Below are 25,932 nucleotides of genomic sequence, written 5' to 3' on the forward strand. Positions count from 1 at the left end.
AGTTAAGATCTAACACTATAAAATTTTATGAAAAAACAAAGGTGTATGTCTTGAGGATACTGGATTAATGCTTCCTTAGATATGTCGTCCAAAGCACACAAACACACAAAAATAAATTGTATGTCATCAAAAACAAACACTTTTTTGATGCAAAGGTTACCATCAAGAAAGTTAAGACAACCCAGGGAGAAAATATTTTAAAATCATACATCTGATGACACATACCTAGAATATATGATTAACTCTTCAGTTCAGTTCAGTCACTCAGTCGTGTCCGGCTCTTTGAGACCCCATGAATCACAGCACACCAGGCCTCCCTGTCCATCACCTACTCCCGGAGTACACTCAAACTCATGTCCATCGAGTCGGTGATGCCATCCAGCCATCTCGTTCTCTGTCGTCCCCGTATCCTCCCGCCCCCAATCCCTTCCAGCATCAGAGTCTTTTCCAGTGAGTCAACTCGTCGCATGAGGTGGCCAAAGTACTGTAGTTTCAGCTTTAGCATCAGTGCTTCCAATGAACACCCAGGATTGAGCTCGTTTAGAATGGACTGGTTGCATCTCCTTGCAGTCCAAAGGATTCTCAAGAGTCTTCTCCAGCACATAATTCAGTAACAAAAATACCAAATATTCCAATTAAAAATGGACAAAGGAGCTGCACAGACATTTCTCCCAAGAATATATACAGATGGCCGATAAGTACATGAAGACATGCCTAATGCCATTATTCATTATGAAAATACAGATCAAAACCACAATGAGATATCACTTAAAAGATAAGGCTGGCTATGATACAGTTACAAAGATAAACAATAAGAAGTGTTGGCAAAGCTGTGTAAAACTTGGAACCCTCACACATTACTTCTATGCATGTAAAATGGTGCAGCCTATTTGAAAAGTAGTCTGGCAGGCCCTTAAAGGGTTAAATATCAAGTTATGTTACCCAGCAATTCCACTCCTAGGTATAAACTTAGGTGTGAAAACACATGAACCAAAGGAACTTATACATGAATGTTGTAGCAGCAATATTCATAAAAGCAAAAAAAGTGAAAATAATCCAAATACTCAGTGTTCATTACCAGATGAAAGATTAAATGAAATGTGATATGTGCATACAATGGGCTTCCCTTGTGGCCCAATGGTAAAGAATCCGCCTGCCACTGCAGGAGATGCAGGAGATTTGGGCTCAATCCCTGGCTCAGGAAGATCCTCTGAAGGAGGAAATGGCAACCCACTCCAGTATTCTTGCCTGGGAGATCCCATGGACGGAGGAGCCTGGCAGGCTACAGACCACGGGGCTGCAAGAGTCAGCAGCCACTCACAACTGAGTGGCTGAGCACACACACACTCATATAATATCTTATATGTCCATATATTATCTTATGATTTGGTAATACAAAGGAATGCAATACTAATCCATGCTACAGCATGAATGAACCTTGTGAAAGAAATCAGTCACAAAGCACCACATATTGTGTGCTTCCACTGATATGAAATATCCAGATTAGGCAAATCTACAGGGACAGAAAGTAGATTAGTGGTCTCCTAGGGCTGGTCGGTTTTCCAAATTTGCTGGCATATTGAGTACAGAACTTTCACAGCATCATCTTTCAAGATTTGAAATAGCTCAACTGGAATTCCATCACCTCCACTAGCTTTGTTCATAGTGATGCTTTCTAAGGCCCACTTGACTTCACATTCCAAGATGTCTGGCTCTAGGTCAGTGATCATGTTATCGTGACTATCTTGGTTGTGAAGATCTTTTTTGTATAGTTCTTCGGTGTATTCTTGCCACCTCTTCTTAATATCTTCTGCTTCTTTTAGGTCCCTACCATTTCTGTCCTTTATCGAGCCCATCTTTGCATGAAATGTTCCCTTGGAATCTCTAATTTTCTTGAAGAGATCTCTTGTTTTTCCTAGTCTGTTGTTTTCCTCTATTTCTTTGCATTGATCACTGAGGAAGGCTTTCTTATCTCTCCTTGCTATTCTTTGGAACTCTGCATTCAGATGCTTATATCTTTCCTTTTCTCCTTTGCTTTTCGCTTCTCTTCTTTTCACAGCTATTTGTAAGGCCTCCTCAGACAGCCATTTTGCTTTTTTGCATTTCTTTTCCATGGGGATGGTCTTGGTCCCTGTCTCCTGTACAATGTCACCAACCTCCATCCAGAGTTCATCAGGCACTCTATAGGTCAGGAAGCAACAGTCAGAACTGTACATGGAACAACAGACTGGTTCCAAGTAGGAAAAGGAGTACGTCAAGGCTGTATATTGTCACCCTGCTTATTTAACTTATATGCAGAGTACATCATGAGGAACGCTGGGCTGGAAGAAGCACAAGCTGGAATCAAGATTGCTGGGAGAAATATCAATAACCTCAGATATGCAGATGACACTACCCTTATGGCAGGAAGTGAAGAGGAACTCAAAAGCCTCTTGATGAAAGTGAAAGAGGAGAGTGAAAAGGTTGGCTTGAAGCTCAACATTCAGAAAACAAAGATCATGGCATCTGGTCCCATCTCTTCATGGGAAATAGATGGAAAAACAGTGGAAACAGTGTCAGACTTTATTTTTTTGGGCTCCAAAATCACTGCAGATGCTGATTGCAGCCAGGAAATTAAAAGACGCTTACTCCTTGGAAGGAAAGTTATGACCAACCTTGATAGTATATTAAAAAGCAGAGACATTACTTTGCCAACAAAGGTCCGTCTAGTCAAGGCTATGGTTTTTCCCGTGGTCATGTATGGATGTGAGAGTTGGACTGTGAAGAAAGCTGATTGCCGAAGAATTGATGCTTTTGAACTGTGGTGTTGGAGAAGACTCTTGAGAGTCCCTTGTACCGCAAGGAGATCCAACCAGTCCATTCTAAGGGAGATCGATCCTGGGTGTTCATTGGAAGGACTGATGCTAAAGCTGAAACTGCAATACTCTGGCCACCTCAGGCGACGAGTTGACTCACTGGAAAAGACTCTGATGCTGGGAAAGGGTGGGGCGGGAGAAGAAGGGGACGACAGAGAATGAGATGGCTGGATGGCATCACCGACTCTGTGGACATGAGTTTGAGTGAACTCCGGGAGTTGGTGATGGACAAGGAGGCCTGGCGTGCTGTGATTCATGGGGTCGCGGAGAGTCGGACACGACTGAGCGACTGAACTGAACTGAGGGCTGGTGGGTGGAGAAGGCAATGGCACCCCACTCCAGTACTCTTGCCTGGAAAATCCCATGGACGGAGGAGCCTGGTAGGCTGCAGTCCATGGGGTCGCGAAAAGTTGGACACGACTGAGCGTCTTCATTTTCACTTTTCTCTTTCATGCATTGGAGAAGGAAATGGCAACCCACTCCAGTGTTCTTGCCTGGAGAATCCCAGGGACAGGGGAGACTGGTGGCTTCCGTCTATGGGGTCGCACAGAGTCGGACACGACTGAAGCAACTTAGCAGCAGCAGCAGGGCTGGTGGGTGGAGAAGGCAATGGCAACCCTACCCAGTACTCTTGCCTGGAAAATCCCATGGGCGGAGGAGCCTGGTGGGCTGCAGTCCATGGGGCCGCTAAGAGTCAGACACGACTGAGTGACTTAGCAGCAGCAGCAGCAGGGCTGGTGGGAAAGTAGGTGGCAGGTAATGGGGGAAAGAGATTGGAGAGGGGAAGGCGCAGGCAGAAACAGGGTGGATGAATGATGGGTGAGTGACTGCTGATGGGATTTCTTTTAGGGGTGATAAAAAGGTTCTAAAATTCATTGTGCTGATGGTTGCCCATTCTTTTGAATGTTCTAAAAAACATTCAGTCCTACACTTTAAATTGGTGAATTGTTTTATGTGAATATTGAATTTCTTTCAATAAAGATGTTATTAAAGAATTAACAGTAATTGTTATATTATGTCCTGGGGTCTTCTTGGATTCTTTTGTTGTTGTTGTTCAATTGTGTGTGATGGAAAAAAATGTGATTATAAAGCATACACTCACAGTTATAAACAGATCCTTAAAACCATCCTTTATTTGGTGAGCAGCATTATGGGCTAAAACTGCAGGTTTAAAAACCAAAGGGAATGGAATGACTTTGTACTAAGTTTGAGACTACAAGCATCTGTGTGGATTCAGGAAAGAGGAGACGCTTGGCCAGGCCAGAGAGAGGCAGAAATGCAGCGTGGGGAGAAAGAAGAATTGTAGCTATATTGAGCTGCTTTGCTTTTTGATGCAATAGATGAGAATATGCATATATTCATTTAAGTAGAAAACATCCAGCAAAACCCTTTCTTTCTCACTGGGCTCTGAGACCTGTTTTGAGAGTCTGTCTGGAGGGTAGCTGCCACCTCATCTGAAGTGCTGATGGAGCTTTCCTGTTGGAGGATAATTGGAAGTTCTTTTTGGTTTCTTTCCTTCTGGAGGTTAAGAATTAAAATTTTTAGGGAGTTTCTTGGTGGTTTAGTGGCCAAGACTCCATGCTTCCAGTTCAGGCGTCCTGGCTTCTATCTCTAGTCAGGGAACTAGATCCCACAAGCCACAGCTAAGAGTTTGCATGCCATAACTAAAGATCTTACATGCTGCAATGAAGACCAACACAACCAAATAAATAAAGTATTAAAAAAAAGAATTATTTTTAAAATTCTGACATTGTACCTTTCAGCACTTAGTCTTAAGGCTGCAAATATTCTGCAACTTATCTTTCTTTTTCACCAAAGTGAAGCTATTGAGAATTATCCCTGATGATACATGTTTACAGGACATTAATTTTCACTGCTCTGTGTATTCCATGGTATGAATATAGCATAATTCATTTATCCACTCTCCCATTCTAAGTTTTTACTGATGCAAACAATGTTACAATAAAATTCTTGTCCATGTCTGATTTTTTCCATAGCCTAAAATTTCTCCAGGGCATAAACCTAGGAAAGAAATTGCTTGGTCATAAGGATACACATATTTGAATTCATGGGACATGGTTACAATACTCTCTAAAGTGGCTGTATAAGTTTATAGTCCTTCCCACAACTTTTGAGAGTCCCTTTCCCTGAATTCTCACTCATACTGCAGGGGTAATCCTATAAAAGGTGTGGGTCTCCGTTCCAACTCTCCCTACATTGGTATTATATTCAAACCCCTATATTAAAAGTGATAAATACCTCCAGGCAGTCAGTGTCAGCTCGCCAGTTCACTGTCCTGATTTTCAGTTCCTTCTTCATTTCTGGCCCAAGGCAATTTCCCTTTCTTAGCAGTTCAGCCATGCATTTATAAGGATGTTAGTTATAATTTATTGAGCAATCCTTGGTGTTTGTAGCTGGAGGGTTTTCAAGTTATCTGTACTGCCAGACCTTTAAATGCCTGACAGCATTTTCAGCACCTGAGCAATCTTTAAACACATCCCAGATGTTGGATACCATAAAGGAAGTAAGTGCAATCAAATTAGCCACTACAATGAGCTATTAAACTCTCTCCACATGTATTCATTAGTCACCACATTGCCACACACGGGAATCTGCAGCTTATCTGAGGTTGAATCTCAACTAGTTTCTTACCAGCTGTGTGATCTTGGGCAATGTACTTCACCTTTCTGAACTGCAATGTCTTCATCTATAGGACAAGGATGTGAATCATAGAATCTGACTTGTATGACTGGTATAAAAAGTCCATCAGTTACTATTTATAAAAATACTTAGAACTGTATCTGATGTACAGTATGTGCTATGGAATTGTGTGATAAATGGAGGAATTTATTTTTGTACTACCTCTGAATATTTTTTAAAAAATGATCTCCCCTAAAATTGCCAGCATGGACAATCTAATGTTGGCAGCATGATAGCACTACTTCTCAACTTTAATGGTACTAATGATAAATGGATTTTACCTAGAAGCCTCTCTGTGCTCCAGAATACAAGCAAAATAATTGTTGCCCATTGTGGGCCAGCCAAGTGGTTATACAGGTTGGGAGCAAGGATGTTAAATAGGCCCCTCAGCTGTTTTTAGGATTAAAGAGGCATTCTGAGCAAAAAAAAAACTTCCAAAAGCTTTTTCTTTGTCTAGAGTAGTCACTTTTAGTGTATGAAGATGTTCAGGATATGAGAAACGATGTCTCAGGATTTGACTCTGCACAGGAATGGAAAATTAGGACCAAGTCTGTATGACACACCTTTTATTCTGCTCTTATGTCATGTGTGGTCTTTATCCTCTGACCACCCTTTTCAGGCCATACACAAGTCACAACATGTTTATTACACTTAGTAGTCATACCATACTCTGCTGTGCTCAGTCGTGTCCAACTGTTTGTGATCCCATGAACTGTAGCCAACTAAGTTCCTCTGTGCATGAGAGTTCTCAGGCAAGAATACTGAGTGGGTTGCCATTTCCTTCTCCAGAGGATCTTCCCAACCCAAGGACTGAACCTGCATCTCTTGAATTGACAGAAAGATTCTTTACCACTGAGGTGCCAGCGAAGCCTACTATCATAATTTACATTAGATCCTCAGACTTTATCTTTCACCAACTTCTATTTGCCCCACACCCCTGACTCTGGCAACCACCTTTATACTTCTGTTTCTATGAGTTTGACATTTTTTTTTTTTTACATTCCACATATAGGTGACATCAAGCAGTATTTATCTTTAAGCAGTATTTATTTTTCTTTCTGTGTCTGGCTGACTTCACTTAGCATAATGCCCTTAAGGTCCATTCATGTTGTTGCAAACAGCAGAATTTCCTTCTTTTTCATAATATATTAGTATATTAGGAAGTACATATAAATTCAAAAAATGTTTGCTAACAACTAGCCTACAAAGATCTCCATTTGCTTTATCTGATTTCTTACTTACCTCCATGAGATATATCTATAGTGATCTTTGTAACTTTCCAGAACTCCACTGACATTGCTTTGTGGGCTTCCCCATTTGCTCAGTGGTGAAAGAATCTGCCTGCAGTACAAGAGACATTCAGGAGACCCAGGTTTGATCTCTGAGACAGAAAGATCCCTTGGAGAAGGAAATGGCAACCCACTGCAGTATTCTTGCCTAGGAAATCCTATGGACAGAGTAGCCTGGCAGGCTACGGTCCAGAGGGTCGCAAAAGATTCAGACGTGACTGAGCTACTAAACAACAGCAACAAAGTAGTCAAAGACCTAATTAAACCTAAAATACATCTTTCAGTCCTTTCAAGAAACAAAACTGTAAAAGATAGAATGTAGATCAGATAATAGCTAGAAAAAAAAAGATGTAAGGTTAAAGAACACTTCATTTTTCAGGCAGAAGAATTTATTTTTAATTCTTAAGAAAAGAATGTTTAAGATAAATAATTGCAAACATATATTTACACTAAATTAAACCATGAAAATTTAAATATATAAATAATTTTAAGGTAAATCAAATTATAGAAATGAGGGAAGAGGTTGCTAAGCAGTCAACCACAAACAAAAAACAAACAAAAATGTCATAGAGACAATAAATAAATATGAAGAACTACTGGAATCTCATTTTGACTCTACTGAAGGGTACACAAAGGAGAACAGCAGTAAATTACCTAGAAAATATGTTTTATGGGTAGAGCACAGAAAACATTAAATGTCAAGGTAAGAAATTCAGGCTTTACTTTGTAGGTGATAAGGCAGAAGTGATGTTTTTGAGCTTGGGGTGACCTGCTCAAAGCTGTGTTTGATGGAAATCAATCCAGTAATGGCTTGTCCATGACATATTTTGTTAACTCTACACAGAAGACAATAAAGGAAGTTTTACAATCATTTCTTCTACGGAAATTCAATATTCCAAAAAAAAATTTCTCTTATTTTTTGTATTATTCATATTTCCAGTACTCTTGGTAAATTTCTTGGGTGCAGAGAGCTCTAGAAAACACCACTGAGTTTTCTTATACACCAAAAAATAAATACATAAATTCATTGGAAAATGTTCATTGCCTCACTAAAGTTTATACTCATAAATTTCTGGTTAATAAGTTTAACACTTCCATAGCCAGTTCCCATGGAGAGAAACATTAAGATTCTTATATTTTATAATAAGAATTTGAGCTACAGGGGTGAATTTTCTCAGCAAAGAGTCACTGGAGTGACGGCATTCTATAACATCACTACAAATTAAATTTTATTTTCTCATCTGTTTATCAGAAAGTCAAATAACTTTACATGACTTACAATAAATTGTTTAAAAAGCTGTCTTCTGATCTCTTCTTCACCTCTGACTTGTGTTTCCAAGAGAAAAGATGTTCAAGTCACTTTCTTCTGATATTTACTATTGTATTCCTAAATTATAATGCATATTATTGCTTTTTGATTTAAGGACTTCATTTTCTTCTGTACCCATTCCTCCATTTACTTAGTCATTTTTGGTTAATAATAATTCAATTTTATTAATACTGTCATGTAATAATCACAGCTGAACCATGCAGTCATTGATGAAGGAAAAATTTCCTTGTATAACTTTTTGCTTCCCTGGCTTCAATCAATGCCTTATATATATTTATTTCTGATGTACCTTCCACTCATTTGTGTAGTGTAGGCAAGCTGAATAAAGGTTCCGAATGGAGCCCATCCTTTTTCAAAATGACATATTTTTACAATGTATTAACAGAGCCAGTTGTCAATGGAAGATTGCAAATATCCCATTGAATAGCACCTTTGGGCAAGCCCCAGGGAAGTTTGCATTCTTCTTTTTACTTTTGTTTTTTCAGTCTGCCTTATTTAATTTGGCTCTTGATCCCCCAAATGAGATGTATAGAGACCTGGGTTCCATCCCTGGGTTGGGAAGATCCCCTGGAGAAGGGAAAGGCGACCCACTCCAGTACTCTGGCCTGGAGAATTCCATGGACTATACTGTCCATGGGGTCGCAAAGCGTCGGACATGACTGAGCGACTTTCACTCACTCACTCACATGCTGCTCTGACCACAGACATTGAACTACTGTTTATTACTATGAACAGTATAACAACGGTGAGATCATTCAGTAGCCCTCTCTCTTGTTTCCACCCCTCTTCCACACACTGGATCAACTATTATATCAGGAGGGTATGGGGAACACAGCCTGAGCATCCATTGGCAAGAGAAGAGCTGAGAGCTGTAGATTGAAAATGTGTGATATTTCTTTGGTGGAGACTCCTCTCAATGCAAAACCCATGGTGATTTCATTATCATGAATATTCAAAAGAAATTCCACAGCAAAATCGATTATGTCAGCCTTCCACTTAAAATAATCTTTTCTTTTTTAAACGAGTTTATTTTTAAACACCAAAAACATTTTGTATTGGGGTATAGTCAGTTAACAATGTTGTGATAGATTCACGTGAACAGTAAAGGGAACCAGCCATACATACAGATGTATCCATTCTCCCCTAGTCAATCCTAAAGGAAATCAACCCTGAATATTTACTGGAAGGACTGATGCTGAAGCTCCAATTATTTTTGCCACTTGATGCAAAGAGCCTACTCAACAGAAAAGACCCTGACACTGGTAAAGATTGAGGGCGGGATGAGAAGGGGATGACAGAGGACTAGATGCTTGAATAGTGTCATTGGCTCAATGGACATGAGTTTCAGCAAATTCCAGGAAATGGTGAAGTAGAGAAGCCTGACGTGCTGCAGTTCATGGGGTCACAAAGAGCTGGACACAACTGCGTGACTGCACAACAACAACATTCTCCCCCCAAACCTCCCTCCCATCCAGGCTGGCACATACCACTGAACAGAGTTCCATGTGCTATACAACAGGATTTTGTTGGTTATCCACTTTAAATACAGCAGTGTGCCCATGACCTTCCTAAATTTAAGATAATCTTGAACAAAATCTTTTGTGGTTGCATTGAGGTAAAGCTATGTTTCTCTCCTCCCGTGCTGGATGGGACTCCAAACTTCAGCCATTGAGAATCAATTTCTTCTTTTGAACTTCCATCAGTCTCATATTTCCAAGGTGCCAAATCATCACCTACTATTGTTGGCATCTCCTCTTTGATGGCTGGGTTTTCATACTAGTCTAAGATATGAATCGAAGGCATTGTTAGTGAATTGTTTTTTAACATCTTTCTCAACTATAACATTCTTGTCTCCTTGTTGATTATTGATCTTCCTTTTACTTCAATTCTGATTTATCTTTTTTCACTTTTTTTCCCCTTGAAACAGGTGGCAACTTTCCCTACTTTCAAAAGGTCTGAGTGCAGGCATTTCCCAGTCAATTCTTCAAAATGCTTTGAATTTCCTTTTTTTAAAACCTTTGAACTGGATCTTTAAACTCCTGAACAATCACAAGTAAGTTATCAACTGATCTCAGACAATGAACTGAGCCAGACTTTGCACTGAAGTATCAAAATGCATCTTGTCTGGTCTTTAGTGATTTTGCATGATGATCTGAATTTCTGTCTCTTTATCTGACCCTGTTTGTCCAAGACCAGTCAGTACACTTCAGTTCAGTTCAGACGCTCAGTCATGTCTGACTCTTTGCGACCCTATGAACTGCAGCACACCAGGCCTCCCTGTCCATCACCAACTCCCGGATTTACCCAAACTCATGTCCATTCAGTCAGTGATGCCATCAAACTATCTCATCCTCTGTCGTCCCCTTCTCCTCCTGCCCTCAACCTTTCCCAGCATCAGGGTCTTTTCAAATGAATCAGCTCTTTGCATCATGTGGCCAAAGTATTGGAGTTTCAGCTTCAACATCAGTCCTTCCAATGAACATCCAGGACTGATCTCCTTTAGGATGGACTGGTTGGATCTCCTTGAAATCCAAGGGACTCTCAAGAGTCGTCTCCAACATCACAGTTCAAGCATCAATTCTTCAGAGCTCAACGTTCTTTATAGTCCAACTCTCACATCCATACATGACTAGTGGAAAAACCATAGCTTTGACTAGATGGAGCTCTGTTAGCAAAGTAATCTCCCTGCTTTTTAATACGCTGCCTAGGTTTGTCAACCTGTGAACTTTCCTTCCAAGGAGTAAGCGTCTTTTAATTCCATGGCTGCAATCACCATCTTCAGGGATTTTGGAGCCCAAAAAAATAAAGTCAGCCACTGTTTCCACTGTTTCCCCATCTAATTGCCATGAAGTGATGGGACCGGATGCCATGATCTTAGTTTTCTGAATGTTGAGCTTTAAGCCAACTTTTTCACTCTCCTCTTTCACTCTCATCAAGAGGCTCTTTAGTTCTTCTTCACTTTCTGTCATAAGGGTGGTATCATCTGCATATCTGATGTTATTGATATTTCTCCCAGCAATCTTGACTCCAGCTTGTGCTTCATCCAGCCCAGTGTTTCTCACGATGTACTCTGCATTTAAGTTAAATAAGCAGGGTGACAATATACAGCCTTGACGTACTCCTTTTCCTATTTGGAACCAGACTGTTGTTCCATGTCCAGGTCTGTTGCTTCCTGACCTGAATACAGATTTCTCAAGAGGTAGGTCAGGTGGTCTGGTATTCCCATCTCTTTCAGAATGTTCCACAGTTTTTTGTGATCCACACAGTCAAAGGCTTTGGCATAGTCAATGAAGCAGAAATAGATGTTTTTCTGGAACTCTCTTGCTTTTTCCATGATCCAGTGGATGTTGGCAATTTGATCTCTGGTTCCTCTGCCTTTTCTAAAGCCAGCTTGAACATCGGGAAGTTCATGGTTCACATATTGCTGAAGCCTGGCTTGGAGAATTTTGAGCATTACTTTACCAGCATGTGAGATAAGTGCAATTGTGCGGTAGTTTGAGCATTCTTTGGCATTGCCTTTCTTTGGGATTGGAATGAAAACTGGCCTTTTCCAGTTCTGTGGCCACTGCTGAGTTTTCCAAATTTGCTGGCATATTGAGTGCTGCACTTTCACAGCATCATCTTTCAGGATTTGAAATAGAATAGAAACTGGAATTCCATCACCTCCACTAGCTTTTTTCGTAGTGATGCTTCCTAAGGCCCACTTGACTTCACAAATCAGGATATCTGGCTCTAGGTGACTGATCACACCATTGTGATTATCTGGGTCCTGAGGATCTTTTTTTTTTACATTTCTTCTGTGTATTCTTGCTACCTCTTCTTAATATCTTCCGCTTCTTTTAGGTCCACATTGTCCTTTATTGAGCCCATCGTTGCAGGAAATGTTCCCTTGGTATCTCTAAGTTTCTTGAAGAGATCTCTGCTGCTGCTGCTGCTAAGTCACTTCAGTCGTGTCCAACTCTGTGTGATCCCATAGACGGCAGTCCACCAGGCTCCCCCATCCCTGGGATTCTCCAGGCAAGAACACTGGAGTGGGTTGCCATTTCCTTCTCCAATGTGTGAAAATGAAAAGTGAAAGTGAAGTCGCTCAGTCGTGTCCTACCCTTAGTGACCCCACGGACTGCAGCCTACCAGGCTCCTCCATCCATGGGATTTTCTAGGCAAGAGTACTAGAGTGGTTTGCCATTGCCTTCTCCGGAAGAGATCTCTAGTCTTCCCCATTCTATTGTTTTCCTCTATTTTTCTGCACTGATTACTGAGGAAGGCTTTCTTATCTCTCCTTGCTATTGGCTCTAATATTGACTTGGAGAGACTCACACACATTTCTGAAACCACTTTCTGTTGCTTGAATAGATCTCTGATTTTCATGAAAGTTCACATCTAGGAGTTGGTTAGTGGCTTTTCGAATGTCACACATGTTGGCAATGCTTCTAAGATCCCTAGTACAGTCTTAGCCACCAGCACCGACCCCTCAGGCCCTGGCATTCCTGCAGGCCCAGGGTACCCAAATGCTATGCTTCCTCTTTTCTCTAAAGATGCTGACTATAGCACTTGAGATTTTGAAAAAAAATTTAATCTAACTTTTGAAATATATAGCAAAACTGAATTTTAGAGTAAAATGCCAATATATACGCCACAGAGATTTTTGGATTAACATTAACCCTTGCTTTTTCACTTATTTATTCTTACTTTTATAAATCATATGATTTTATGCATTTTACAGTAAGTTGCAAACAAGTGTATACAATTCAAGTATCCCAGGTACTTCAGCATTCTTGCCCTGTTGTTATTGTTCAGTGGCTCAGTCATGTCTGACTCTGAGACCCCATGGACTGCAGCACACCAGGCTTCCCTGTCCTTCACTATTTCCCAGACCTTCCTCAAACTTGTGTCCATCAAGTCAGTGATGCCATCCAACTGTCTTGTCCTCTGTTGTCCCCTTCTCCTCCTGCCCTCAAACTTTTCCAGCATCAGGGTCTTTTCAAATGAGTCAGGTCTTTGCATCAGGTGGACAAAGTATTGGCGTTTCAGCTTTAGCATCAATTCTTCCAATGAATATTCAGGACTGAAATCCTTTAGAATGTACTGGTTTGATCTCCTTGCAGTCCAAGGGGCTCTCAAGAGTCTTCTCCAATACCACAGTACAAAAGCATCAACTTTTTGGTGCTCAGCTTTATGGTCCAACTCTCACATCCATACATGACTACTGGAAAAACCATAGCTTTAACTATATGGACTTTTGTTTTCAAAGTAATATCTCTGCTTTTTAATACCGTGAGTTTGTCATGGCTTTTATTCCAAGGAGCAAGCATCTTTTAATTTCATGGCTGCATTTACCATCTGCAATAATTCTGGAGCCCAAGAAAATAAAGTCTGTCACTATTTCCTTTGTTTTCCCATCTATTTGCCATGAAGTGATGGGACCGGATACAATGATCTTAGTTTTTTGAATGCTGAATTTTAAGCCAGCTTTTTCACTCTCCTCTTTCACTTTCATCAAGAGGCTTTTTAGTTCCTCTTTGCTTTCTGCCATAAGGGTGGTGTCCTTGACATATCTGAGGTTATTGATATTTCTCGTGTCAACATTGATTCCAGCTTGTGCTTCATCTAGTCTGGAATTTCACATGATGTACTAAACAGCGTGACAATATACAGCCTTGATGTACTCCTTTCCCAATCTGGAACCAGTCTGTTGTTCCATGTCCGGTTCTAACTGTTACTTCTTGACCCACTTACAGATTTCTCAGGAGGCATGTAAGGTGGACTGGTATGCCTGTCTCTTGAAGAATATTCCACCGTTTATTGCGATCCACACAGTCAAAGGCTTTAGTGTAGTCAATGAAGCAGAAGTAGGTCTTTTTCTGTAATTCTCTTCCTTTTTCTATGATCCAGCGGATGTTGGCAATTTGATCTCTGGTTCCTCTGCCTTTTCTACATCCAGCTTGAACATCTAGAAGTTCTTGGTTCACGTACTACTCTTGCCCTAGAGTGTTCTTGACCTAGAGTTCAATAATTTTTTTTGTTTTGATGTAAAATTTACATACAGTCAAATGCACAAGTGTTGCTGATTTCTAAAATATGCACATATTTGTATAATCCAAAGCCCTTTATGACAACATTACTATCATCCCAGAAAGATCCTTTATGTCCCTTCTTCATCACGCATCCTAAAACCATTTCAGGAAGACCATCGTTCAATTTTTTTCCATCACTGATTGATTTATTATTTTAGAACCTCTTAAAAATAAAATAGCATAGTATACCCATTTTTTGGTCTGGATCATAGGTGTAGTTTTACAAAAAATGCTGGACCTTTTGCCAAAATAGTTGCTGTATTTTACATTTCCACCAACAATACATGTTTTCCAGTTGTGCCCATACTTACCTAAATGTGGGACTGACAATCTAATTTTACTCCTTCTGATGTGTATTGTGTCCATGTAGTTGTAATTTGACAACTAATGATGTTGAACATTTTTATGTGCTCATTTCACACGTGCGTTAATGTGTCTGCTCAATTCTTCGCTCAATTTTGTTGAGCTGCTCTTTTATTATTGAGTTGTAGGAGTTTTTAATATACCCGGCATCCCAGTCCTTTGTCAGGTATGTGTTTTGTAATATATATTTTTGTCAGCTCTGTGGTAGTCCTGTGCAGTTTATTAATGCTGCCTTTTGTTAATTAGGTTTTGATTCTGACAAGTCTAACTTATCAGTTTTTTCTATAATGGTTATTGCTTCCGATTTTAGAACTTTGTTTCCACACAAATCACATAGATACTACCCTGTATCTCTCTTCAAAAGCTTTATGATTTTTGCTGCTGTATTGTTCAGTTTCAAAATATTTCCTATTTTCTTTGGTGATTTCTTTGCTCAAGACAGTAGAGGAGTTTTCTATTTTTTTCAATGATTTTTCCCAGATGTTGTATTGTTCTTGATTTCTAGTTTAATCATTATACTCAGAAGACATATCTTGTATGCTGTTATTTTTTTAATTTATTAAGACTTGTTGCAGATTCTGGTGTATGATCTATCACGGTGAACATATCATGTGCTCTTGAAAAGAATGTGTATTCTGTAGTTGTTGAGAATAATGTTCTAAAAATATCATTTATGTCAAGGTGGTGGTAGCTTGTTCACATCCATCTATGTCTTCACTGATTTTCTTTATATAGTTCTATCAACTGCTGAAAAATAGTGTTAAAAATTCTTAAATTATGATTGTAGAATCATTTTATTGCTCCTCTTGATTCCATCACTATTATTTTATGAATTTTGAAGCTGTTCTGAGGGAAAAACATTTATAAATATTGTCCTTCCGATGAACTGATCCTTCTACTCTTATGAAAAGCCTCTCTTTCTTCTCAGTGCACTTAATTCCTTCCTGAAGTTTGAATTTTGATGTGGTATCATTTCTTTTCAGCCTGAAGAATTCCCATTAACATTTCTCCAAGGGCATATCTGTTGACAATGAATTCTCTTTTCCTTATCTAAAGTTGCCTTTATTTAGCCTTTGTCATTTTTACTGAATATAGAAATTTGAGTTGTCACTTTTTTTTTCTATTCTATCAGGACTCTAAATACATTGTTCTATGGCCTTGTTCACCTATTAGAATGTGTTACTTCTCTCTAGATGTTTTCAAGATTTTCCTCTTCATTTTCAGGACTCAGTAATTTTACTGTGATGAACCAAAGTTTGGTTTTGTTTTACTTTTTCACATTTGGAGTTCCCTTATTATTTTCAAGCAGCCTACTGAAGTATAATTGGCATAGTCTTATCAGCATGTATTTATTATAAAAAGTGTACATTTTGCATATATACTTTAATATATATATACTCAGGAAAACACCACATAATCAAAATAATGAGCATATTTATTACCCTAGAAAGTTTTCTTCTGTCTCTTTGTAATTTTCCATCTTTCATCTCATTCACAATTTCTTTGATCTCCTTTCCAAAACTTTCCTTGCATTTCCTAGAATTTCATGCAAATGAATTTCTACAATGTATCCACCTTTTTGTCTAGCCACTTTCAATCAAGTTAATTATTTTGAAATTCATGGTATTGTGTATGTTAATAGCCTAATCTTTTACAGTGCTGAATGGTGTTCCATTTTATAGATGTACTACATTATGTTTATACATTCACCTGTTGATGAACATTTAGATTGTTTCCTCTTTGGGACCCTTACAAACAAAAGTGTAACATTCATGTTCAGGATGTGGGGGGAACATATGTATACCTGTGACTGATTCATGTTAATGCATGGCAAAAACCATCACAGTATTGTAATTATTCTCCAATTAACATAAATTAATTTAAAAAATTCATGTACAATCTACATATTTCTTGGGTTAATACCTAGGAGTGGAAGGCTGGGTCATTTGTGTGAGCCAGAAGCAAGAGTCACAGTCATTTTTCACATTTTCTTCTCTCAGTCTGTTCTCCTGGGACTCGGTTACACGTGCCTATTAGACATTTCATTCACGTCTCACAGATCCCTAAGGTGTCCATCCTTTTTCTCCTCTCTTCCTCCCACTTCTTCATATTAGACAAATTCTACTGCTTGATCTCCAAGATTACTTATCTTTTCTTCTGCTATATTATTTGGCTAAATCTATTCAGTAACTTTTAACTTCAAACATTGCATTTTAAATTCTAAAATTTTCATTGAATTTTATCTTTTCATTCATTATGAGTACACTTTTCTTTACTTATTCAGCACAGTTATAAAAATTCATTTAAAAATCCTGTATACTGTTACCAACATCTGGGTCATTTATGGGTTGAATCTCTATTTGCTTTTGAGACTGGGTCATATATTCCTATTCTTCTTTGCTGATTAATTTCATATTGTATCATATTATGAACTCTTTGATTTTGAAAATCTAGGTTTTGTCTTATTCCTTCAAATAGTGTCAAATTTTGATTTGTAGGTAGTTACTTGGTTGATCTCATATTGGACTCTGTGCTCCATGGATTGAGTTTCACATGTATGCATAAGGGTCAACCCGGTATCTTTTGCAAAGCGTTAACACAGCATTTGGAGATCGTGCTCTCTTGCTCTCACCATTTTAGGATTTCCCCCTCACTCTCCAATGTCTCTGATAGCTCTGAACCCTGTCCTTTCTTTCTTCTGGCCAGAAAGACTACATGTTTCCTTGCTTGGTACTAGTCAGTCAGTGTGGCATCAGCCTCAGGCTGCAGTTAACCTAAAAGCCATTTTAAAAGAGGGAACTGGGGAGTCTTCTTCCAAACATCCACTCCCTTGTAGTATCTACTTCTCTTCATTCGTTAGTGTCTTGCGGTATTTGTCATATTTCGTACAGGGTTTATGGTTCTAATTTACTGGAGTTTCAGTAAATTAGGAAATTACTTGGACACCACATAGGAAATGGTGCCCTTAGTAATTCATTTCTGAAATTTTCTACTACTCTCTGAATTCTGTTTCCTCTGAAGATTTTCTCCTACCTATTTGTTTGGGTCCCTTTCACGTTAAAACCTTTCTTGAATGTCTGGTGATCCTTAGCTGTGCTTTCATTTTTAACAGTGATACACTATCAGGCAGATTAAAAGATCCACCCTGGTGGCTGTAGCTTACTGAGCAGCAGATTTTTCTATTTTTTTGCTTTTCTAAATGTTTCGAATTTTTTTTAAATAATTAAATATTGAAAATTTTACAAAAATGTTAAACGATTGAGGTTCTTTTCATTTTTTCCCCCTCAAAGGGTCTGAAGATGAATGGATCTTTTCTTAAGGGCAACCTTGTTGATATTTCCTCATTATTTTGATACAGCTCCCTCAGATGTGCAGGTCTTCTCTTTGGGGTTGCTCTGTTATAGACAGATAACCTCTGAAATCAATTTCATACTGAAATATATTAGTTAAGATGGTTATCAATCATAGAGATAAAAATCATCAGTGAAATTCCTTTTTCAGGTATGTTGCATATACTTTATTTATACTCTTTGGTTTTTCTCAATGAACACTTCCCTATTGACTAAATTAGATATTTCTGTTCAAATAGTAAAACCCCAAACAAGCAGAAACTCCTCAAAATCTTAAATTTTTTAAATTTCTGGATGGTATGATATCCCCATTACCTTTATTTTCACTGGAATTTTATTTATCCTCTGTAAAAGAGGCTTCTTTCTCACATGAATTCTATGTTATGACTATACTGAACTCCTTGCATGGATGCGTGCTAGGTTGCTTCTGTCGGGTTGGACTCTCTGCCACCCCACGGACTGTAGCTCACCAGGCTCCTCTGTCCAGGGGATTCTCCAGGCAAGAATACTGGAGAGGGTTGCCATGCCCTCCTCCAGGGCATCTTCCCGACCCAGGGATAGAACCCACATCTCTTATGTCTCCTGCATTGGCAGATGGGTTCTTTACCACTAATGCCATCTGGGAAGCCCCTACCAAACTCCTTACTTTCTGTCAAACAGAGCTTAAAGACTTTTGCAGTTTTGTGACTTTCCACAGAATATACTTTCTTCCTAAAATTCCCTCTTTCTTTCTACATTTAGCTACAGAGCTTCTACTTTCCTTGATTATTCAGCATAGTGATTTCTTCTGTGAGTGCCTCTGACTTTTCCAGACAGACTTGTTCTGACTCATTCATTCTATATTTAACAGAAACAGTGCACTTAACTCTATTGATAGACTTACATTTTCTCTTCTAATAACTTTGCTCATATGGCTTTCTTACTGGTTTGTGAGTTCCATAAAGGCAAGGACTCACATTACTTTTTGAAACCAGTCTTATCAACTGACAGCATCTCCATTAATGATCACAGAGATCCACATCAATCACATTCCATACTGTCTTTGTAGTAAGAGTCAGATTACCCCAGTTCAGTTCACTTCACTTCAGTCCAGTCACTCAGTCATGTCGGACTCTTTGCAACCCCATGGACTGCAACACGCCAAGCTTCCCAGTCCATCACCAGCTCCTGGAGTTTGCTCAAACTCGTGTCCATCAAGTCAGTGATGCCATCTTACCATCTCAACCTCTATCATCCCCTTTTCCTCCTGCCTTCAATCTTTCCCAGCATCAGGGTCTTTACCAATGAGTCAGTTCTTCACATCAGGTGGTCAAAATATTGGAGTTTCAGCTGCAGCATCAGTCCTTTCAATTAATATTCAAGACTGATTTCCTTTAGGATTGACTGGTTTGATCTCCTTGCAGTCTAACGGACTCTCAAGAGTCTTCTTCAACACTACAGTCCAAAAGCATCAATTCTTTAGTGCTCAGCTTTCCTGATAGCTCAGGTTGTAAAGAATTTGCTGGTAATACAGGAGACCCCGGTTTAATACCTGGGTCAGGAAGATCTGCTGGAGAAGGGACAGATTACCCACTCCAGTATTCTTGGGCTTCACTTGTGGCTCAGCTGGTAAAGAACCCCCCTGCAATGCTGGAGACCTGGGTTCGATCCCAGGGTTGGGAATATTCCCGAGAGAGTGGAACGGCTAACCACTCCAGTATTCTGGCCTAGAGACTTCAGTCCATGGGGTTGCAAAGAATCTGATGAAGCTGAACAACTTTCACTTTTAGGTTACCCAAGGGAGACCTTATACTTTTATTATGAAATTATCATTTAGCTAAAAAACTAATATATATATATATGTGTACATTGTGCATGTATATATGTGTCATAAACATTTTAAGTATTAGCTGAAGCTATTTTATATTCAAGTCTTTAAAATTCCAAGTTATGATAATATAGAGTCTCATTCAATAAGCTTGAATGCATGCATTATAGGTAGTATAGAATCTGTTACCCTTTTACCCACTATGATTTCTGTTGTGGAATTTAATATGAGAAAGAAGATTGTTTCTGTAATGAATTCGCAAATGTGTTTCCATTTTGAAATACTGGGTATTCATGTGTGCAGGTGTCAGCTGGATAAATACATATAATAGCTTTTTAAGTAGTAGATTTTACACAGTGATGGAGATGGAATTAGTACTTATAAAATAATCTGTGGAGGCTTGTTTCAATTATAAGTGACAAACTACAGACCTGGTATATAGAAGGAGCCCTGAGTAATACTTTTTCCAGATCTTTATGGTACTAAACTGTTTGAAGGAGAATCAACAGCTGTTGTGTGAATCTATTGAAGAATTAGGAAAAAAATATTCTCCAAGTAAATTTAGCTTAAAACTCTATAGACTCTTCTGAGGATTTCAAACAGATGCAATCCTTCATATCTACAAGGAACTAGACATGAAATCCTAAAAATAAATAAAAGTGAAATTATAATGGAGTCTATCTATACTTTAAGCAAATCTAGTGTGATTTTTATTACACTCAAATGAAATGTGTCTCTGAAAATAAGTGTGCCACCAATTTCCTGAAAATTTCCTGAAATTTCCTCACCCCAAGGTGAAGAAAACAAAAATTTTAAATCATGAGAATGTTTCCTTTACCAGTTGGAATGTAGAGACTTGAAGAAATAAGAAGAAAGGATGAAATGTGACCAAAGCAAATATAACATGTTAAAATTTTGCTTTGCTGAACAAATGCACCTATGGTGAGTGCATGGGCCACCAGAAGGCAGGACGGGGGGTGTGGAGTTGAATGGAGGTGGGGTCCTTAGCTGAAACTCCCTTTGATGTGCACCAGCTTCCCTGGTGGCTCAGATGGTAAAGAGTGTGCCTGCAATTCAGGAGACCTGGGTTCAGTTCCTGGGTTGGGAAGATCTCCTGGAGGAGGAAATGGCAACCCACTCCAGAATTCTTGCCTGAAGAATTCCATGGACAGAGGAGCCTGGTAGGCCCATGGGTGTCACAAAGAGTTGGACACGACTCACCGGAAAAGACTCTGATGCTAGGAAAGGTTGGGGGCGGGAGGAGAAGGGGACGACAGAGAATGAGATGGCTGGATGGCATCACCGACTCTGTGGACATGAGTTTGAGTGAACTCCGGGAGTTGGTGATGGACAGGGAGGCCTGGCGTGCTGTGATTCATGGGGTCGCAAAGAGTCGGACACGACTGAGCGACTGAACTGAACTGAAGCAACTAACATTTTACTTGGTTTGCACTGGTTTTGCACCCAGTCTGGTGTAGGGAACACAGTTTTCCTCCATGGGGGTCTCTCAGCTATGTAAATGCTTGTGGTTAGACCTGAAAACACATACAAAATTTTGACCTTGAGCCAGGGTCCCCAAATACCAATATAAATAACCATTATCTTCATTAAATTGAAGCATTCTCTTCAAGAAATAAATTAGTCTGACCTTAAGAGCTGACTCATTTGAAAAGATCCTGATGCTGGGAAAGATTGAGGGCAGGAGGAGACAGGGACGACAGAGGATGAGATGGTTGGATGGTATCACTGACTCAATGGACATGAATTTGGGTAAACTCCTGAAGTTGGTGATGGACAGGGAGGCCTGGCGTGGTGCAGTTCATGGGGTCGCAAAGAGTCAGATACAACTGAGCGACTAAACTAAACTGAACTGAACATTTATGAAAAAAAATTAAGATGGAGATAAATAATTCAATAAGCTATAGAGATCAGTTCATAGTCTTAGAGTTAATATTGTGCTAGGTGGATCATTACCATGTTTGCAGATAATATTTCAGTTTAAATTTTAATTCAAATTTGCTTATTTAATATTAAAATAATAGTGCATGTGTGCATGCTAAGTAGCTTCAATTGTGTCTAACTCTTTGCAATCTGATGGACCATAGCCTGCCAAGCTCCTCTGTCAATGGGATTCTCCAGGCAAGAATACTGGAGTGGGTTGTCAAGTCCTCCTCCAAGGTATCTTACCCACCCAGGGATCCAACCCACTTTACCACTAGTACCACCTGGGAAGCCCAAAATACCCATACAAAAAATAGTCAATTGATCTTTGACAATGGTGCAAGGGCAATTCAATAGAAAAAAGGATAGTTTTTTCAACAATTGGTGTGGGTACAATTGTACATTCATATTTTTTTGTTTGCTTGTTTTCCTTGCTTGTGCACACACACAGTCATGTGCATCTCTTTGCAAACTCATGAACTGCAGTCTGCCAGGCTCCCCTGTCCATGGAATTCTACAGGCAAGAATTCTTGAATGGGTTGCCATTCCCTTCTTCAGGGGATCTTCCCAACCCAGGGCTCAAACTCTTGTCTCTTGCATCTCCTTCATTGAGAGGCGGTTCTTTACCAGCTGAGCCACCAGCCCCTTTTTTTCTTATCTAGGATTAACTTAACTTTAAAAACAAATACAAGTTATCAATTCATTCTTCTCAACTTAACTGGACAGTCTACCTGTGGTATAACTGCCAGGTAAAACAAACATTTTTACAACTTGATGGACCCTAGCTTTTTATTTTTCTTCAGAGAAAGGAAAGAAATAATATGAAAACAGCTCAAGGTATACACTGACAAATAAAAATATACGAGGAAAGAGGATCACAAGGTTTGACTTAACTGAAGAAACAGAGGAGATTCGTCTATGTTAAAAAAAAAAAGCCAATCCTGAAAAGTTAAGTGTGAAGATTTTAGAGCAGGAATTATGACTTGATTCTCCCCTAGTTCCTGAATAAAAATGACACCTTTTAGTATTTATTCTTCATGGCTCAGACATGGACCTTACACCTGTCACAGAAATTTCCTCAAAATGGATCACAGTCCTAAATATCAAATTAAAAATTATGAAACTTCTAAAAGAAAACCTACGAAACAAGTGTGCTAATTCGTGAGAGCTACCAAAATAAAACACCCCAGACTGGGTAGCTTACATGACAGAAACTCATTTTCTCATAGTTCTGAAGCCAGAAGCCTGAGAACAGGTGTTGGTAGGTTTGGATTCCTCTGAAGCCCCCCTTTTTGGCTGACAGACAGCTGCCTTCTCACCAGGACCTCACATGGTAACTGTGTGCTTGCATCCTGAGAGTCACTCCTGCCTCTCATAAGGACAGCAGTCATGTTGGATTAAGACTTTATCCTTAAATCCAAAAAACTGACAATACCAATTGTCAGTGATGATGCAGAGCAATAGGAACTCTCATTAATTTCTGCTGGAAATGCAAAATGATGCTTTTGAAGACCATTTGGCAATTTCTTTTGTAACTACACATCGTCTTGCCATATAATCCAGCAATTGTACTCCTGATTTACCCAACTGATTTGAAAACTTATGCCAACAAAAAAACTGTCAGCAAAATATTGATGGTATTTTTATTCATAGTTGCTCAAAACTAGAAGTGACCAAGATGTTCTTCAGTAGATAAATGGAAAAACAAAGTATAGTGCATCCATACAGTGAAGTCCCATTTGATAAAAAGCAGTGTCCTGTCAAGCCACGAAAAGACTTGGGAGAATCTTAAATACATATTGCTAAGTAATGAAGCCAGCTGAAATGTTACATACTTTATGATCTCAATTATATGATATTCTGGAAAAGGCAAAATTATAGAGATAATAAACAGTTCAGTGTTTGGGTTTGGACTGGGGAGGGAAGGTTGTATTGGTGAAGTATAGAGGATATATTTAAGACAGTGAAACTATTTCTTATGATACTGTAATGGTGGGCATATGATGCTACACATTTATCAAAACCCTTGGAACTCTACAGACCATAGAAAGTACAGATTTTTAGAAAGTAGTTTAAAAGGTCAAGAGATCTTGGAATGAAATGCAGATGTTAGTTTAAAGAAAATCTAATTGAATTGTTAAATTAATTCTAAACAAAAAGGTCATTAGATTCAGGTGGATTATTTAATGTCTTAGTAGCCTAGGTAATGAAACAAAAACAAAAGCCCGAAATGCCTCACCAGTTAAGAAATCAAAATTCCCACTCTTAGATATTTCCCCTAGAAGAATGAAATGTTATGTTCACACAGAAACCTGTTTGCAAATATTATGGCAGACCTATTACAATAAAAAGAAAGGAATTTTTAAATTTAATTTTCCTCAGTGTATATTTAACTTTAAAAACTGATTATTTGATTCAATAATTGGAAATTTTAAAAATATATTTGGAACAACTTGGGTATGTTAATATTTTTCAACTGCAGTCTTATAACATCAGACAAATTTTATCAGATCAAATAACCTGATAAAATTTAATTTCCAAATCAAGATGTGTCTTAAGTATAAATTATACACTGGATTGTGAATACTAGTACAAATCAACATAAAATATATTATTCATTTGTATGTGAATTACATTTTGAAATGACAATATTTTGGATTTATTTTATTAAATAAAAATGCTTTTAAAATTGAAAAATAATGACATGAAGATCTGAATAAGTTATCATGTACCAGACATAAGGATATAAGAAAGAATGAAATGATAGTAAAAAAAAAATCATAGAATGCTGAAGGACTTTGAAAAATAAAGGATATAAAAGGATTTAAAAGGGAAAATGATTGAAACTAGTCAAATACCACAATGATGTTGGTGCTGAACTGATTAAATTCCACTTCCCAGGTATTAAAACAATTTTCCTTTTAACAAGTTGGCCTATGAAGATTACCATTGAGATTAGCATCTTTTAAAACTAAAGAAAGTGGGGATGTCAAATGCTTCTGTGTGCTGCTCCTCCAATAACTGCAAAGGCCCTTCAGAGGGAAAAGTTGGGATAGTTAGGAGATGATCAATTAACATTTTAAAAGTATAAAACCAATTCCTAAGATGAATGCTTTATAATACATTGGTGGGTCAAATCTGCAATAATATAACACTGAATGCCATATTTGCATTTTCAAGATTTAGAGATAATGCTTAATCTTTTTTCCTAGAAAGAAACGTTTCTGCTATTGGGTAAAAGAAAACACAATAGTGCAGTCTTGGGACTTCCTTCTGTGTATTACTTAAGCCAGAGTAACATTCTGGTATCTCACTTATCACAGGCATTCTTTGTCAGTATATATAAGGTATACAATGAGATTCTGGGTTCAAATCGAATAAGAAAATGTGTTTCTTTCTGTTTCTATAATAAATTCTCCTTCAGATTTTTAAACTTTTATTCATTGTATTAATTCAGCTTTAAAAAATTTGGATATAGCTGCTTTTCAATGCTGTTAGTTTCTGCTGTACAACGAAGTGAATCAGTCACATGTATACATATATCCCCTTTCTCATGGATCTCCCCTCCAGGTCATCACAGAGCATGGAGCTGCTGTACAGCAGGTTACCACTAGCAATTAATATCTATTGTACACATGCTTCCTGATGGCTTAGACAGTAAAGAATCTGCCTGCAATGTGGGAGACTTGGGTACAATCCCTGGGTTGGTAAGATCCCCTGGAGAAGGGAATGGCAACCCACTACAGTACTCTTGCCTGCAGAATCCCATGGACAGAGGAGCCTGGTGGGCTGTAGCCCAAGGAGTCACAGAGTTGGATACAACTAGATGACTAACACTTTCTACTTTCCTTGTTTCTTACACATGGTAGTGTATATATATCAATCTTAATCTCACAATTCATCTCACCCTCCACTGTCACACGTCTATTCTCTATGTCTGCGTCTCTATTGCTATTACAAATATGTTCATCTGTATCCTTTTTCTAGATTCCACATATATGGATTAATATACAACATTTGTTTTTCTCTTTCTGATTAAAATCAGTGATTAACTCTCTCACTTTTTCAGATTCTAAGACAGTCTGTGTCCCAGTTAATAGTAGAGGGAAAATATAAAAAGAGAAGAGAGGCCAAACAGTGGATTTAATACTTATTAGCCCTTTCTTCTACATAACAAAATTAATGGCTCCCACTTGCATTTCTCTTCAGTGCCTTCTAGACCA

General features: G+C 38.6%; 1 pseudogene; it reads right to left on the reverse strand.

Moving 5' to 3' along the window:
• Positions 1–8,925: 8,925 nt before the first annotated feature.
• Positions 8,926–25,932, reverse strand: part of LOC129560005 (tRNA (guanine(6)-N(2))-methyltransferase THUMP3-like) — a 44,555-nt pseudogene continuing 27,548 nt past the window's right edge.

Source organism: Moschus berezovskii, chromosome 16, assembly GCF_049115385.1.
Source record: "Moschus berezovskii isolate FMDL1 chromosome 16, NW_MosBer_1.0, whole genome shotgun sequence".
Classification (NCBI taxonomy): domain Eukaryota; kingdom Metazoa; phylum Chordata; class Mammalia; order Artiodactyla; family Moschidae; genus Moschus; species Moschus berezovskii.